At 41.0% G+C, this 16,916-nt stretch overlaps 2 long non-coding RNA genes across 2 annotated transcripts; one reads left to right on the top strand and one right to left on the bottom strand.

Moving 5' to 3' along the window:
* Positions 1-3,574: 3,574 nt before the first annotated feature.
* LOC129114355 (uncharacterized) lies at positions 3,575-5,013 on the bottom strand. Its single transcript, XR_008532435.1, has 3 exons — positions 4,940-5,013; positions 3,732-3,857; positions 3,575-3,643 (listed from the first exon to the last, which is right to left on the bottom strand). It is a non-coding gene; the product is annotated as an uncharacterized LOC129114355 (long non-coding RNA).
* Positions 5,014-15,573: 10,560 nt separating this feature from the next.
* LOC129114356 (uncharacterized) lies at positions 15,574-16,414 on the top strand. The gene is made up of 3 exons (XR_008532436.1): positions 15,574-15,632; positions 15,893-16,042; positions 16,333-16,414. It is a non-coding gene; the product is annotated as an uncharacterized LOC129114356 (long non-coding RNA).
* Positions 16,415-16,916: the final 502 nt, after the last annotated feature.

The following is a 16,916-nucleotide window of genomic DNA, read 5'->3' as shown; positions in this document are numbered from 1 at the left end:
TTCAGAAAGCACATTTGAACTGATTACTTAGATTGTTTTCTGGTATTAGAGAACCTCCTGCTGAATCACTGTGTAAACTCTCCTGTTTCATGTTGCTGCTGTTCATCAGGGGTTTGTGTCTTGCATGTAAACTAATTCAATAAAGATACTTTGAAGAAAGAACGACATTAAAACTCAGAAAAATGTCCCTTAACTTCTTTATTTGTCTTTTAATAATGCTCTTTACAAAAACACACACACATGAAGGGGAGCCAAAGAGGACGCTCATTGTTCTGCACTTTTGTACTCCTCACTTTAAACTAGTTATACACTAGCAGGCTACTGTATGTTTTTCATTTGGTACAGTCAACTACACAACAGTTCTACCTGCAGGTAGTTGGTGACTGATTTCTGCATAATGCTTAGGTGTTAGCTATTTTAATTTAAGTGATGTGTAAATCCCTATTAGGTAAATACTTACTTCATAACAAGTTTTTGTTTCTACTTGTGAATAGCTAGTGCAGCATCTAATGGAAGCACACTTTTTATTACAATATGGGAGATAGATACTAGGGAATAAAAGTCACGATATCTTGGTCATTAATTCAGTTGTGACTATTATTTTTCTAATCTCTAAAAGTAGAAGTTCACTAAAAACCAGAAACATTACCAGAAGAAAATGACAGGAACAGAAAGGATGAAGACAAAGTGGCACAGAGACAGGAACACAGGGTTTAAATACACTGTGGAGGTGGAGGAGACACAGATCCAATCAGGGGCATCAATCAGAAAGGGGGAAAACACACAAAGGAAGACAATCTGAAACAAGAAAAGGTGAAGAATACTGAATAAAACATTTTTGGTCACACACAAAGGAAGGAGTGAAGAACCTGAGTCAAATTTGAATTGAGAGAGTTTTGAATAATCTCTCATCTTTCTACATGCATTTGTCACCAACGTGCTGCCAGTCGGCCCTTTAAGGTTTCTTCTGTCCAAAGTGCCTCTATGTTGTGACATCTTTGGGAAAAGTTAAACTCATAAGGCTTCAATGAAGAAGAGTGTTGGTGCTCAGAGAACTTCATCTGAGTCAGTAAAGGTTTAAAAACTGGAGATCTCACAACAGAGAGTCTGATAGAAACACATCATCACTTTGTTTTCATCTTCAGTTTAGATCCTCACCTCTGATCATCTTTGAAGGATAAAGGATGAATCATAGACCAGTCACTCTTCATGGACACACAGCTGGGTTCAGGTTGTTCCAGCTTCCTCCTGATAGAAACAAGAGATATATTTTGCACTGAGACTAAACCTGTCAGTGGTTTAATATAACTACTGTACTCAGTGTATTTTTTATCCTGGTAGTTTTAGGAGACATTTTGTATGAAATCAATGTTTAATTTAGAAATGTTTCAGTGTTGATGTTGAAGCTGTATTCAGTGCAGCAGAGGCAGGAAATGATGAGGGAGGTGACCATAATGGTTAAAGAGTAATGCTGTCCAATCAGGATGAAGAGAGGAACCATGTGGTGTTAAAGCAGATAGTTTTGCCTTAGTGACCTTCTGACCTCATCATCATCATCATCATCACTTTGTTTTCATCATCAGTTTAAATCAGACCTGGGCATTGTGTGGCCCGCGGGCCACATGTGGCCCTTTGGTTGATTCTGACTGGCCCGTGTGAGGTTGATTGGAAATGACAAAATAAACATATTTTCAAATTTTACCTCTTGCATGGACTAAAGCTGCAGTGCTTTTATTTTGAAGTGTTTTATTCACGTAATGACGCAAAACGTAAATCAAATACGTGCGCATGATTGAATCAAGTGTACGAGCAGTCACAACTCACAAGACGCAGTCACAACTCACGGAGGTAGTTGCATGCATGGACACGCTAGGTCTGAAATGGGACAGACTGGTAGGTGTCACAACGGACGGCTGTCCAAGTCTGACCGGGAAAAATGTCGGACTTTTGAAACGTATGCAAGATAAAGTGACTGAAATCGACCAAGATCAGAAATTGGTATTTTTGCATTGTATTATACATCAGCATGTGTTGTGCAAGTCAGTGCTAAAAATGAACCATGTTATTGATGTAACTAAAATAGTTAACTTCATCAGGGCAGAGCATTGAATCACAGACAGTTTGTTTCACTTTTGGAGGAGCATGAGACTGAACATAGTGACATTGGCTACCACACAGCTGTCAGATGGCTCAGCCTGGGCAAAATGCTATAAAGATTATGGGAGCTGAAAGCAGAGATTCGAGAGTTCTGCAAGAAGAAAGGCAAGGACATCCCAGAGCTCTCAGATGAGGACTGGATGGCCGATTTTGCATTTGCTGTTGATGTGACTGCACTGATGAATGAACTGAACACCACACTGCAAGGCAAGGGCCTTTTGTTCATGACACGCACAGCCTGGTGAAGGCTTTCATGAGAAAGTTGCAGTTTCTTTCAAGCCAACTGGACAGCAACAATCTCACTCACATGCAAACCCTGAAAGAAGTCACACCATCAGCTGATTACCTCCGCAGGTACTCATCCAAGCTAGGAGCGCTGCATGGTGAGTTTTCAAGGCGATTTGAAGATCTCAGAATGATCGAGGATGAAATGCACATGATTTCCTCTCCCTTTACCTGCAGTGTGGCTAATGCACCCAGTGATGTTCAGCTGGAACTCATTGACCTGCAGTCTGATGCGGTACTGGCAGAGCACTTTAAGTCAGGATCACTGCTGGATTTTTACTCTTCTCTCAAGGAGGAGAACTTTCCAAACATAAGGAGACATGCTCAGAAGATGTTGGTTCTCTTTGGCTCTACCTACATATGTGAACAAACATTCTCAGTGATGAAGTTTACAAAATCCAGGTACAGATCCTCTCTCACTGATGATCATCTGGCAGCTGTGCTTCGCATCTCCACCTCAGACATTCAACCTGACTTTGATGCACTTGTGAAAGCCCAACAGAGACTAGATTTCTCTCACTGAACAAGAAAAAAGAACTGAAAAAAATCAAATGAGGTGGTTAGACTAGAAATGCTGGCATGTAAAGGCACCAATTAGCAGTGAACTGGGACACTTTCTTTGGAGGCCTTTTTCTCAAAATCACAGTTCAGTGACAATCGTTATAATATGATGTATCTTACTATTGGGAGTACAAAGACAATATTGTGGTGTCTTTAGAAAGCTAAGAACATCTTTCCAACAGTATATGGAACTCAAAATGTGTTTTGGGGTGAATGTGTGAAAATGATCACTAATATAATGAGTCACAAATGGTAAAAATGTTCACATTTTGTTTGTTTTGGTGTTTTATTGAATAAATGACATTTTTTGTAAGGCAACCTCGCTTTTTCATTACTTAATTATAACATGCAGGACTCTTACCAGTCTTACCAGCTTGTCAAAACAATGCTATATACTGCTTTTATAAAGAAATATAATTAATATTATGCAGAATTGAGTTCAGCCTTTTGGACTGGCCCTCCACAATATTTTCTGTTTCTCATGTGGCCCCATGGAAAAAATAATTGCCCACCCCCATCTTTGAAGTTTAAAGGAGTATCCATAGACCAGTCACTCTTCATGGACACACAGCTGGGTTCAGGTCCAGGTCCAGGTCCAGGTTCAGGTCCAGGTCCAGGACAGTCTGGTCTCTGATGGATCCTGATCCCATATTGATAAACAGAGTGAGTGAATGAAAGACTGTGTGACATGGAGAAGAGTGGTGGACAGTTAGAGATGGTCCTCTCACCTCTGACCTTTGGTCTGGCTGTCATGTTCCCCACACAGAGTGCTTTTAGAGGGAGGGACTCCCTCCTCTCTGTCCTCACACTGATTCATAGCAGAGTCCACACCTTCACACCAACACAACAACCTGCTGGGAGAGCTCACACATTATTTCTCTTCATCATGACAAACACACAGAGCTCATTCACCTCAATACTAAATACACTCATGGGACAGTTTCCATGTTGAAGAGTCATATCTAAGAAATGACATTCACAATGCTCTTTAGTCTTTAGGCTGTTTGAAGACTAGAGGAATACACTTCATGTGGCTTTTTATCTGCCTTTCTTTGGGGATGACGTCACTTTTCACTTCTATTAGATATACTGCTGGGTAGCTCCATCAGTTTTCATACATCATATTATTAGTTGATTTGTATTTTTATATTACTATAAGGTCATACATACAAAAATTTATAAACTAAATTATGGAGTAAAAATTATAATATTAAGTTAAAAATGTGGTGGAGTAGAACTATAAAGTAGCAGAAAATGGAAATTAAAAGCTATAATACAAGTACAACAAAATTGTACTTTAGTACAGAACTTGAGTGAATGTACTTAGTTACATTCCATCAGTGGATTTGTGGCAGTAAGAGATTGTTGTAAGGAAACAAAAAAGAGAACGGAAACATTCAAGTATAAAGATGTGACTCATTCCTGGTCTCTGGAAGGGACTTTACATTAGATTACTTAAGAAGTACACAGTAAAAGTACTTAATATTATTTTTTATTGTATTCTAAATAGTACTTAGTCCAAATAATAGGCTCATAAATTACTGTTCTGTTCCTTCACCACAAATAACCTAAACGAAGACTCACTCGATCTTTTACTTTGAAATCCGGACCTGAAGTATCCCTTTAAGGGATGTGCGGTAGCTTTACAGTGGACATTCTATAACACTGAACATACTAAACTTTATTTAGACTCTATTTGTATTCAGTTGGTTTAATAAACACATGTAGTTGAGGAGGAGTTCAGAGGAGGATCAGAGAAGAAGAACAGAACACATCTCAGAAACTCTTCAGTCCTTATTTGATCTTTAGAAAGGAACCAAAGTGACTTTAGAGTTCAGTCTCACCAGAAGAAGTTACATAAATACTAGTTATTAATAATACTAGTAGAGCAAAGAGTCCTTCAGGAGTCCCTCAGAGAAAAGAGTCTCTTACTAACCTTTAGATGAAGAGAAGAAGAAGCTGCGACATCACGAGCTCCCAGAGTTAAACTAAAGGGAGAACAGGAAGGGATGGAACCAGCCAGGGATTTCCAAACAGAATTCCATCCCCGTTTCCCTCATTAGGGAGGAGAGAGAAAAGGAAATGTGTTTAACCCATAAGAACCCAGACCCATTTGTCCTTAAAGGAAAATTATAGGGGATATAAAACAGACTAAATGGACCACAAGGAACACATTTCTGAAAATATTTTTTAAATACTACCACCTAAAGCCAAAGATCTGAAATGTTACATATATGTCACAATGGGCGTTTAGGTATAACTGGACTCCTCAACTTGGCCTTTTTTTGCTGTATGAAACTGAACATCAAACTTATGTTGTAAACTTAAGAAAACATGCACATAGTGCATGAACAACTAAAAAACATCCCGAGGGAAAACATCGGCCCCATGTTTGAACCATTGTTCACAGTTCTTGTGTCCGTTGCGCTCAAACTCACGCTTTGCTGTGCACTAAAGGAATATAAGACATGCTGCAGCACGAGCAGGAGCGTTCAAGAAGCAGAAGGGCACATTTGAAGTGTGTTTAATAGAAGTAAACATCAGACACACATCAAGCCCTCCATGTAGCATAATGTAATGTAATAAATACTAAGAACACAGTATGAATACACAGAACACAGTATAAATACACAGAACACAGTATAAATACTAAGAACACAGTATAAATACACAGAACACAGTATAAATACTGAGAACACAGTATAAATACAGGTATATGAACACAGTATAAATACACAGAACACAGTATAAATACTCAATGCAGGTTGTTACAGGTAACAGGCTGCAGAGATAAATACATTTCTACTCTGGCGGTGATGATTACTTTGTGTCATTATTAATATTAGTACAGTGATGATTACTTTGTGTCATTATTAATATTAGTACAGTGATGATTACTTTGTGTCATTATTAATATTAGTACAGTGATGATTACTTTGTGTCATTATTAATATTAGTACAGTGATGATTACTTTGTTTCATTATTAATATTAGTACAGTGATGATTACTTTGTGTCATTATTAATATTAGTACAGTGATGATTACTTTGTGTCTTTATTAATATTAGTACAGTGATGATTACTTTGTGTCATTATTAATATTAGTACAGTGATGATTACTTTGTGTCATTATTAATATTAGTACAGTGATGATTACTTTGTGTCATTATTAATATTAGTACAGTGATGATTACTTTGTGTCATTATTAATATTAGTACAGTGATGATTACTTTGTGTCATTATTAATATTAGTACAGTGATGATTACTTTGTGTCATTATTAATATTAGTACAGTGATGATTACTTTGTGTCATTATTAATATTAGTACAGTGATGATTACTTTGTTTCATTATTAATATTAGTACAGTGATGATTACTTTGTGTCATTATTAATATTAGTACAGTGATGATTACTTTGTGTCATTATTAATATTAGTACAGTGATGATTACTTTGTTTCATTATTAATATTAGTACAGTGATGATTACTTTGTTTCATTATTAATATTAGTACAGTGATGATTACTTAGTTTCATTATTAATATTAGTACAGTGATGATTACCTTGTGTCATTATTAATATTAGTACAGTGATCATGTGATCAGCGGCACGCCAGTCATCAGAAACAGACGTCTCTTCACTTGACGCTTCAGAGGAAAGGACGTCTCATGTCTCTTAAAACACGTTTCCTCGCTTCCTCTCTCCTCGATTGGTTTCCTTGCGTCTCTCCATGCATCCCTGGTGGGCGGGACTAAGACGCAAGGAAACGACACAAGTGAGGGAATCGAGAGGGTTAAGAGACTTGGGATGAACCCACAGTCTCTCAGCAGTTATCACACCGTTTCTCTGAAATCATGGGACAACAAAATAGGCGTTTTCCAGCAAAGTTATTCAAGGTGCTTTCAATGAGACAAAAAAAAAAGTTTATTTAAAGAAACAAAAGACAATATATAAAAAAGATTATATTACAAAAAAAAGTAACTTATCAAAATAAGTTAAAGTCAGATTCCATAAAAACAAACACTGTAAAAGAAGTGACAGTTGGAGCAAACATTTGGTTTTCTGGGATTTTGTTTCAGATTTGTTGATCATAAAAACTGCTTCTCCACATTGACACTAGCAATTATTTTCTTTATCAATTGATTTTTTATTAATCAATTAATTGTAGTCTATAAAATGTCAGATAATAGTGAAATCTTCCATCACGTTTAGACTCCTCACATGACGTTTACAAATGTTTTGTTGAATCATTTCTACATTATGAATTATGTTTCATACCATGCTGAACTGAATATCTAGCTGTCAGGTTATTGGACATGTTGTTACAAACAAATACTGTTGTGTGTATTATTATCTGCCCTGTGCAGAACTGTGAGGAGGGTTTCCTCCTCTGGGACAATAAAGTCTAGAACATGTGTCATGAGTGAGCTAGAGCAGAGGTCTTCAACAGGGGGGCAGCGACCCCTAGGGGGTCAGCAGAGGTACTGCAGGGGGTCGGGACATCTTTGGTTGATTAGACAATTTTTCATATTTTCTTTCATATTTTTTCCCCACAAATGTAAACGTCTTTAAATACACACTAACATGAATCCAACATGTTGTAGGAATGGATACATAATAATTAATAATTTTAATAATTGATTGTACTTGTATAGCGCTTTTCTAGTCTTCCGACCACTCAAAGCGCTTTGACATTACCAATCAATCACCCATTCACACCCATTCATACACTGATGACAGGAGCCACCATGCAAGGTGCCACCTGCACATCAGACTCTAACTGACATTCATACACATACACACACCACAGGAACAGCCTGCAGGAGCAATTTGGGGTTAAGTGTCTTGCCCAAGGACACACCGGCATGGACTGCCGGAGCCAGGGATTGAACCGCCGATCCTCTGATTGGAGGACGACCCTGCTCTCCACTGAGCCACAGCCGCCCAACATACATGGAGGCAGAAGATGTTCTCTTTCAGTCAGAAATGCACACATTCAGCTCTCTCCAGCCGGTTCACTCACAGTGAGACCAGCCTGGACCTGTCACTCAAAGAGGAGGCCCCGCCCCTACCGCTGCTGAGCCAATCACGAGGCCGCATGTTACACGCTGGCTCTGTCAGGTTCCCCGTGATTGGCCGAGAGCCTCTTCAGTCCCCAGCTGACTCAGAGCCCAGACACGAGGACGCTGCAATGTTATTAGAAAAGAAGATACCGTTGTAAAGAATTAAAAAAGATATTCCTGCTAAAACACTGCAGCTCCACAACAGCCAACTACTGAGGCCAGGATATTATTATGCCAAGTGTTTGGACATTGTTATGAGCGAAAATGGATCGTTTTGTAACTCGACCAAAAAACAAGAGAGATAGCCTCCACCAGACAGCAAATTAATATAATAATATAATATATAATGAATAATAAATACAAATAAAAACATGAATATATGAACCTGTGTATTATTTAAATAGCTTAGTATTGAATGCACAATAACAAGGTATGTTTAAACATGGCACTAGGCCCAGTTTAATATAAAACACAATGTTATACAATATATACAATGCCTATAAAAAGTATTCACCCCCCTTGGATGTTTTCCCCTTTTGTTGCTTTTATACATGAAATCATGCTCAATATAATTTGGCTTTTTTGGCAAGAATTTGCAAAAAAAAAGCTTATTTTATGTCAAAGTGAAAGCAGATTTTTACAAACTAATGTCAATTAATTAAAAATATTGTTGTGTTTAGGATTCGTCAGACACCGGAGAGAAACAGTTGAGTTAAAGTCAAAACGCTTTATTGCAAGCTTAGTGAGAGTATTACATTTCCGGCATTTATACGTGCACGGTCCTAATTATGGATGTCTAACAGAGTTAGAGTACCAAAGAAAAAAAGGCGCTTAACACACGGTGCGCAGCGGATTTCATAGGTTCTCCTTAGGGAGCCTATTGGTCAAATATTAAAGTAGCAGGCGGTGCTTGTTTTAGCTATAAGCGGCCTGGTTGGAGCTCTGGGCATATCCGCCCACACTGGCTCACGTCCCATTGGTTGCTGTCATCTTTCAGTGTGTGTGTATGTTGTCGAGTGCACATGTGCGAATCTGGTGTGGACGGGTTTTATTGGGCAATCTGTTCTATCTCCTTATCTTTATTACTTGCCTGTCTTCTACAGAGAGGGTATTGTCCTCGTAGAGTACGACTTTGCCTACTCCTTAAGCCAGGTGGTTGTTTCATCTTGTGTGTGTGTCAGGCCCTCCCTGGCCTGATGTGCATTAATATATGTGTGTGTGTCAGGCCCTCCCTGGCCTGGTGTGGCTGATTCATCATTTGTATGTGTGTGTGTCTCAGGCCCTTGGCCTGGTGTGGCTGTTCAAAGTTGGTGTGTAGACGGGGGATGCTCCCACGCCGTTTCTGACCTTTTGCAGCACCTTTCCACTCTTTCTGAGTGCCTGAGCTTACGTGTAATAAAGTAAAACGTGCTTGTTAAGACAGCTGTCATGGTTACTTTATGTTTGTTAATACAACTGTCATGGCTATCCTATATCACTAATAAGGTGAAGTGTGTTGTTTAACACTGCTGTAATAAGGTGAAGTGTGTTGGTTAATACTGCTGTAATAAGGTGAAGTATGTTGGTTAATACTGCTGTCATGATTATTTTATATTACAATATATAGTGTAAAATAAGTGTTTGCATAAAGATCTGTGGAGTAAGGGTTAGATCTGTGGAGTCAGCATTATAGGGATATTTTTAACAGTGTTAAGAGTGATGAATGTAATGTTGGTGATGTTCCTAATACTGGAGGTGTGTTTATTGGACCTGATGAAGTGTGCTATGCCATTGAGAAATTGGCAGTAAACAAAGCATGTGCTCTTGACCAAATAACAGCAGAACATCTGCAGCATGCTAGCCGTAAAACATCTGCAGCATGCTAGCCGTAAAACATCTGCAGCATGCTAGCTGTAAAACATCTGCAGCATGCTAGCTGTAGAACATCTGCAGCATGCTAGCCGTAAAACATCTGCAGCATGCTAGCCGTAAAACATCTGCAGCATGCTAGCCGTAGAACATCTGCAGCATGCTAGCTGTAAAACATCTGCAGCATGCTAGCTGTAGAACATCTGCAGCATGCTAGCCGTAAAACATCTGCAGCATGCTAGCCGTAGAACATCTGCAGCATGCTAGCCGTAAAACATCTGCAGCATGCTAGCTGTAGAACATCTGCAGCATGCTAGCCGTAGAACATCTGCAGCATGCTAGCTGTCTGCAGCATGCTAGCTGCCGTAACATCTGCAGCATGCTAGCCGTAAAACATCTGCAGCATGCTACATCTGCAGCATGCTAGCCGTAGAACATCTGCAGCATGCTAGCCGTAAAACATCTGCAGCATGCTAGCCGTAGAACATCTGCAGCATGCTAGCCGTAGAACATCTGCAGCATGCTAGCCGTAGAACTCCAGTGTTACTTGCTGTGTGTTTTTCTGGATTCTTAATGCATGGTGTTCTTCCTGACTCTATGCTGACTGTTTTATTAGTGCCAGTTATCAAAGATGAAACTGGGAAAATATCCAGCACGGAAAATTACAGACCAAATTCCTCTGGCTAGTGTACTTTCCAAAGTAGTAGAACAAATTCTCTTGGATGGACTCCAAGAATACATAACAACCACTTAAAATGAACATGGCACAGACTTATGTATTTATGCACTAAAGGAAGTTGTTAGTAAGTATAAGAGATATAATACTACTACAGTATTTATGTGTTTCCTGGATGCATCAAAAGCTTTTGATAGAATGAATGACTGTAAACTGTTAAACTACAAAAGTGAGGGGTCCACTTTTTATGCTGTTCTGAGGAATTGGATTTACAAATATATATGTCGACTGATTGACTCAAAAAACTCAATCATAAATGTTTTAACTGAGCCAACACAGAGTGACACAAGGTATTCCTCTTGTTTGTGGAAACATTGGAACACATGTCTCTGTCTTTTAACCATTGGTGACTCTTGTACTGGAATGACTATACCTGTCTTCGTGTTCTCATATTGTATTGTATTTATTTGTTGTTGTTTTAGTTTTTTTTGTCTGAAAATAAAGTTGAATATATTGATCTTTTGGAGAAAGAATATGTGTTGGAGAGGAGGTGGGAGGGCAACATGAAGTGTGATTCCTTACGGAATAGGTGGTTATCATTTTAAATCTTGTCATAACAATTAATTATCTTTTCAGGTTACTTTTAAACTAACTCCCTTTCCTTCTTTTGCAGATAGGAAAGGTGTTGGAAGGGCAATATGAAATGTGATTCCTTATGGAAAAGGTGAGTATCATTGTACGTGTTATTTAAATGAATTATCGCTTCCATTCATCTTTAAGAAAGAGGAGAGGATGCTGAGAGGTGAGGAGGTAGAAAGGTAATATGAAGTGTCACTCATAATGGAAAAGGTGAGGATCAATGTACGTCTAATCACAATTAATTTTCTGTTCATCTGACTTTTCAAACTAACTCCCCTTGTCTTCTATTGATCTTTTGGAGAAAGAATATGTGGTGGAGAGGTGAGGAGGTAGAAAGGCAACACGAAGTGTGATTTCTTATGGAATAGGTGGTTATCATTTTAAATCTTGTTTTCACAATGAATTATCTGTTCACCAGATTTTATTAACTAACTCCCCTTCTCTTCTACTGATATTTTGGATTGAGAAGACAAGGTGGAGAGGATAGGATGTGGTAGGTCAATATGAAATGTGATTAGTATCATTTCATGTGTTATTTTAATGAATTATTCCCTAACGCCCCTTGTTTCCTATTTATCTTTCAGAGAGGAGGGGAGGGCATTTAGCAAGGGCAATATGAAATGTTCATTATTACACAAAAATGTAAGCATCGATTAATAGTTTCATTTTACATCTTGTTATCTCAATGCATCATCTGTTCACGTGATTTTCAAACTAACTCCCCTTGTCTTCTATTGATCTTTTGGAGAAAGAACATGTGCTGGAGAGGAGAGGAGGTGGGATGTGAACATGAAGTGTGACTCCTTATGGAATAGGTCTTTATCATTTTAAATCATTTTAACACAATGCAATATCTGTTCACCTGATTTTCTAAACTATCTCCTCTTGGTTTCCTTTAATCTTTAAAAACTGTCTGAGGGAGGTGATTGACCATGTGATCCACCAGGACCAGACCTACTGTGAGCCTGGTAGGTCCATCCTGGACAATGTGTCCTTAATCCTGGATATTTTGGACATATCCATTACATTACATTACATTACAGTCATTTAGCAGACGCTTTTATCCAAAGCGACTTACAGGAAGTGTATTCAACATAGGTATTCAAGAGAACTACTAGTCACCAGAAGTCATAAGTGCATCTCCTTTCTTAAACAAGCATCTCAAAGTATAAGCCAGAGCAAAAGTATAGTGCAGAGGCAGATTACTACGAAAACAATAATTGCAACAGACTAATCCGAATATAGTAAGTGCTACAAACTACTACGAATAGGATAAGTGCAGTAAACAAATACAAATTCAATAAGTGCAGCGAACTGATACGAATACAGTAAGTGCAGCAACTAATACGAGTGCCATAAGTGCTACGAGGAAGGCTCCGGGTAGTACTTCCTGAAGAGGTGAGTTTTCAGCCTGCGCCTGAAGATGGGCAGCGACTCTGCTGTCCTGACGTCAGTGGGGAGTTCATTCCACCGCTGAGGGGCCAGGACAGAAAAAAGCTGTGACCGGGTGGATCGGCCGCAGGGACCTCTGAGCGACGGGGCAACCAGTCGCCCGAGGCAGCAGAGCGAAGTGGTCGGGCAGGGGTGTAGGGCTTGACCAAGGCCTGGAGATAGGAAGGAGCTGTTCCTTTCACTGCCCTGTAGGCTAGCACCAGAGTCTTAAACTGGATGCGAGCTCTTACAGGGAGCCAGTGTAGGGAACGGAGAAGGGAAGTTGTGTGAGAGAACTTGGGGCGATTGAACACCAGACGTGCTGCAGCTTTCTGGACAAGCTCCAGAGGTCTGATGGCCGACGCCGGGGCTCCAGCAAGTAGTGAGTTGCAGTAGTCCAGGCGGGAGATGACCAGAGCCTGGATGAGCACCTGCGCCGTCTCCTCAGTGAGGAAGGGGCGAATCCTCCTGATGTTGTAGAGGAGGAATCTGCAGGAGCGTGTGACCGATGCAATGTTTGCTGAGAACGACAGTTGGTCGTCGAGGGTCACACCCAGATTCCTCACAGTCTGAGTTGGCGTCACCACGGCATCATCAATGGTGATGGACAGGTCTCGGTGCGGGCAACCCTTCCCCGGGAGGAAGAGTAGCTCGGTTTTGTCCAGGTTCAGCTTCAGGTGGTGTGTCGCCATCCACTTCGAGATGTCAGCCAAGCACGCAGCAATGCGTGCCTCCACTTGGGTGTCACCGGGAGGAAATGACAAGACCAGCTGGGTGTCATCGGCATAACAATGGTAGGAGAAGTCATGGGAGCGAATAACAGAACCCAGAGATGTTGTGTAGAGCGAGAAGAGAAGGGGGCCCAGAACTGAACCTTGTGGAACCCCCGTAGTCAGCGTGCGTGGTTCTGACACGGCCCCCTCCATGTCACCTGGTAGGATCGGCCTGTCAGGTAGGATGCAAGCAGGGAGAGTGCAGAGCCTGAGACGCCCATCCCCTCGAGGGTGGAGAGGAGGATCTGGTGGTTCACTGTGTCAAACGCCGCTGACAGGTCCAGGAGAATCAGGACAGAGGAGAGAGAGTTCGCTCTCGCAGCGTGAAGCGACTCTGTCACCGCAAGGAGGGCCGTCTCTGACGAGTGACCCACCTTGAACCCGGACTGGTGGGGGTCCAAGAGGTTGTTCTGGTGGAGGTAGGAAGACAGTTGTTTAGAGACAGCGCGTTCAAGTGTTTATCCAGTTCATTGGGCATTAAAACTGGTCTCATTTCTCTAGACCAGGAAAAGGCTTTTGACCGGGTTGAGCAGCGTTACCTCTGGAAGACTCTGGAGAGTTTCAGCCTCAGCCCAGGTCTCATAGCCATGATCAAGGTTTTGTCCCAAGACATTGAGAGTGTACTGAACATTAATGGAGGTCTTAGTGCTCCCTTTAGGGTGCATAGAGGGGTGAGACAGGGCTGCTCCCTTTAGGGTGCATAGAGGGGTGAGACAGGGCTGCTCTCTTTAGGGTGCATAGAGGGGTGAGACAGGGCTGCTCTCTTTAGGGTGCATAGAGGGGTGAGACAGGGCTGCTCCCTTTAGGGTGCATAGAGGGGTGAGACAGGGCTGCTCTCTTTAGGGTGCATAGAGGGGTGAGACAGGGCTGCTCTCTTTAGGGTGCATAGAGGGGTGAGACAGGGCTGCTCTCTTTAGGGTGCATAGAGGGGTGAGACAGGGCTGCTCTCTTTAGGGTGCATAGAGGGGTGAGACAGGGCTGCTCTCTTTAGGGTGCATAGAGGTGAGACAGGGCTGCTCTCTTTAGGGTGCATAGAGGGGTGAGACAGGGCTGCTCTCTTTAGGGTGCATAGAGGGGTGAGACAGGGCTGCTCTCTTTAGGGTGCATAGAGGGGTGAGACAGGGCTGCTCTCTTTAGGGTGCATAGAGGGGTGAGACAGGGCTGCTCTCTTTAGGGTGCATAGAGGGGCATGAGACAGGGCTGCTCCCTTTAGGGTGCATAGAGGGGTGAGACAGGGCTGCTCTCTTTAGGGTGCATAGAGGGGTGAGACAGGGCTGCTCTCTTTAGGGTGCATAGAGGGGTGAGACAGGGCTGCTCTCTTTAGGGTGCATAGAGGGGTGAGACAGGGCTGCTCTCTTTAGGGTGCATAGGGGGTGAGACAGGGCTGCTCTCTTTAGGGTGCATAGAGGGGTGACAGGGCTGCTCTCTTTAGGGTGCATAGAGGGGTGAGACAGGGCTGCTCTCTTTAGGGTGCATAGAGGGGTTTATCACTTTCACCTCCTCAAAGTGATAAACAATGTACCTGAAAGCTGAAACACAGAACTCTATCATGACATTGACGTCTTGTTTAGTTCAACCAACAGTCCAAACCCCAAAGACACTCAGACAGAGAGACAGACAGGTTTTTTTTTTTTTTTTTTTTTTAATCTATTTATTTCAAAGTTAGTGTTTTTAAGTATTAAAAACTAGGTTTTTAGTATTTCTGTTGTATTTCTGTCAGTTTGTTTGAACATGTTAAGATGCCAACAGAAAACACTGCATGGACAAATTTTTTATATAAAAGCTGAATTAATGTATTATTATTATTATTATTATTAGACTTCAGCTGTAGTTTGTTGGTTTGGACAGCAGGAGACGCTGCTGCATCAACAATGAGACTCAAACACACAACAGTGTTTCTGTCTCCTCTGCACTCAGACACACAGACACAGGGAGATGCACACACACACACACACACACACACACACACACACACACACACACACACACACACACACACACACACACACACACACACACACACACACTTCTAGATGAACTCAGCTGATTTCCTGGAAATGAAGAGAGGAGGAGTCACAGTGATCATGTGATCTAGTAACATGAGATCAGGGAGTGAACCTTGTTGTGTTCAGTGCGTCAGTTCAGACTCCATGTTGAGTGGACGGAGCAGAAGGAGGTAAACTGAAGGCTGAGGCAGGGTGAGTGTTAATCCAACATCTGATTGTTTTACTGTCAAAGTCTGTGAGTCAGTTTTCTCCCTGTGGACTGTAGAGGAGACACATGTTAGAATGAACTGTCTGCTGTTATTACACTTTGTAGTGTGTGTGTGTGTGTGTGTGTGTGTGTGTGTGTGTGTGTGTGTGTGTGTGTGTGTGTGTGTGTGTTAGTTACTTCCTGTTCTCTCGGTCTTGATTCTTGTGTTGTGAGCTCACAGTCACTGTTACTGTTTTACTCTCAGACTGACTTCAGATCAGAAGATGAGTAATCGTGTGGAGGAAGAGGAGGACAGAGCAGAGTCTCTAGTCTCCGGCTGTCTGTCTATGAAGAGTGACGCGTCCAAAGGTGAACCTCTGACCTTCAGTAATGAACCTGGACCCTCAGACACAAAGTAAGAGAACTGCTGCTAACTCATTAATAGGAGTCATTTTCAGTTACTGAACCTCTGACAATGTTTTCTGTTGATTTAGAGATTTTAAGTTGAGTTTGAGGTTCTTCCTCTTATTATCAGTGACCGCTGTCAGTCACCTAGAAAAGCTGTAATGTAATCTAAGAGGACTAATACAAACTGTTAAACCTTCTAAATATCTGCAGTAACAGTAGTTTGTGTATTCAGAGCTCCTTTAATGTCTTTGTTGTTATCAAGGATTCATTATGAATAAAATCATGTTGTGTTTGCAGAGTTCAGTACAGACAGAGAGCAGAGTCTCCAGTATCCAGCTGTCTGTCTATGAAGAGTGACGGGTCCAAAGATGAACCTCCATCTTCAGTAATGAACCTGGACCCTCAGACACAAAGTAAGAGACTGTTTTTACTGTGAGCTGACCTGATGAAGATGATGCATTGATGAAGACAAAATATTCTACTCAAAGATTAATATTGCTGATGCAGAACTATTCGTCCAGATACTGTTTAAGACTAAGATGATAGTCTGGGTTTTATAGCCACAAACTACTGATGTTTTTCTCTCTCTCGTTGAGCGCAACGGAGGCAAGGACTGTTAACAATGGTTCAAACATGGGGCTGATGTTTTCTTTCGGGATATGTTTCATGCACTATGCGCATGTTTTCTTAAGTTTACAACATAAGTTTGATGTTCAGTTTTATACAGCAAAAAAAGGCCAAGTTGAATAGTACAGTTATACCTAAATGCCCATTGTGACATATAAGTAACATTTCAGATATTTGGCTTTAGGTGGTAGTATTTAAAAAATATTTTCAGAAACGTAAAGATGCTCACTGGCATATTACACATTATAATACTT

The sequence above is a fragment of the Anoplopoma fimbria genome, unplaced genomic scaffold (genome assembly GCF_027596085.1).
Source record: "Anoplopoma fimbria isolate UVic2021 breed Golden Eagle Sablefish unplaced genomic scaffold, Afim_UVic_2022 Un_contig_10268_pilon_pilon, whole genome shotgun sequence".
NCBI lineage: Eukaryota > Metazoa > Chordata > Actinopteri > Perciformes > Anoplopomatidae > Anoplopoma > Anoplopoma fimbria.
Note: the sequence above shows the minus strand (reverse complement) of the source record. Positions and strands in the feature narration are given on the sequence as shown.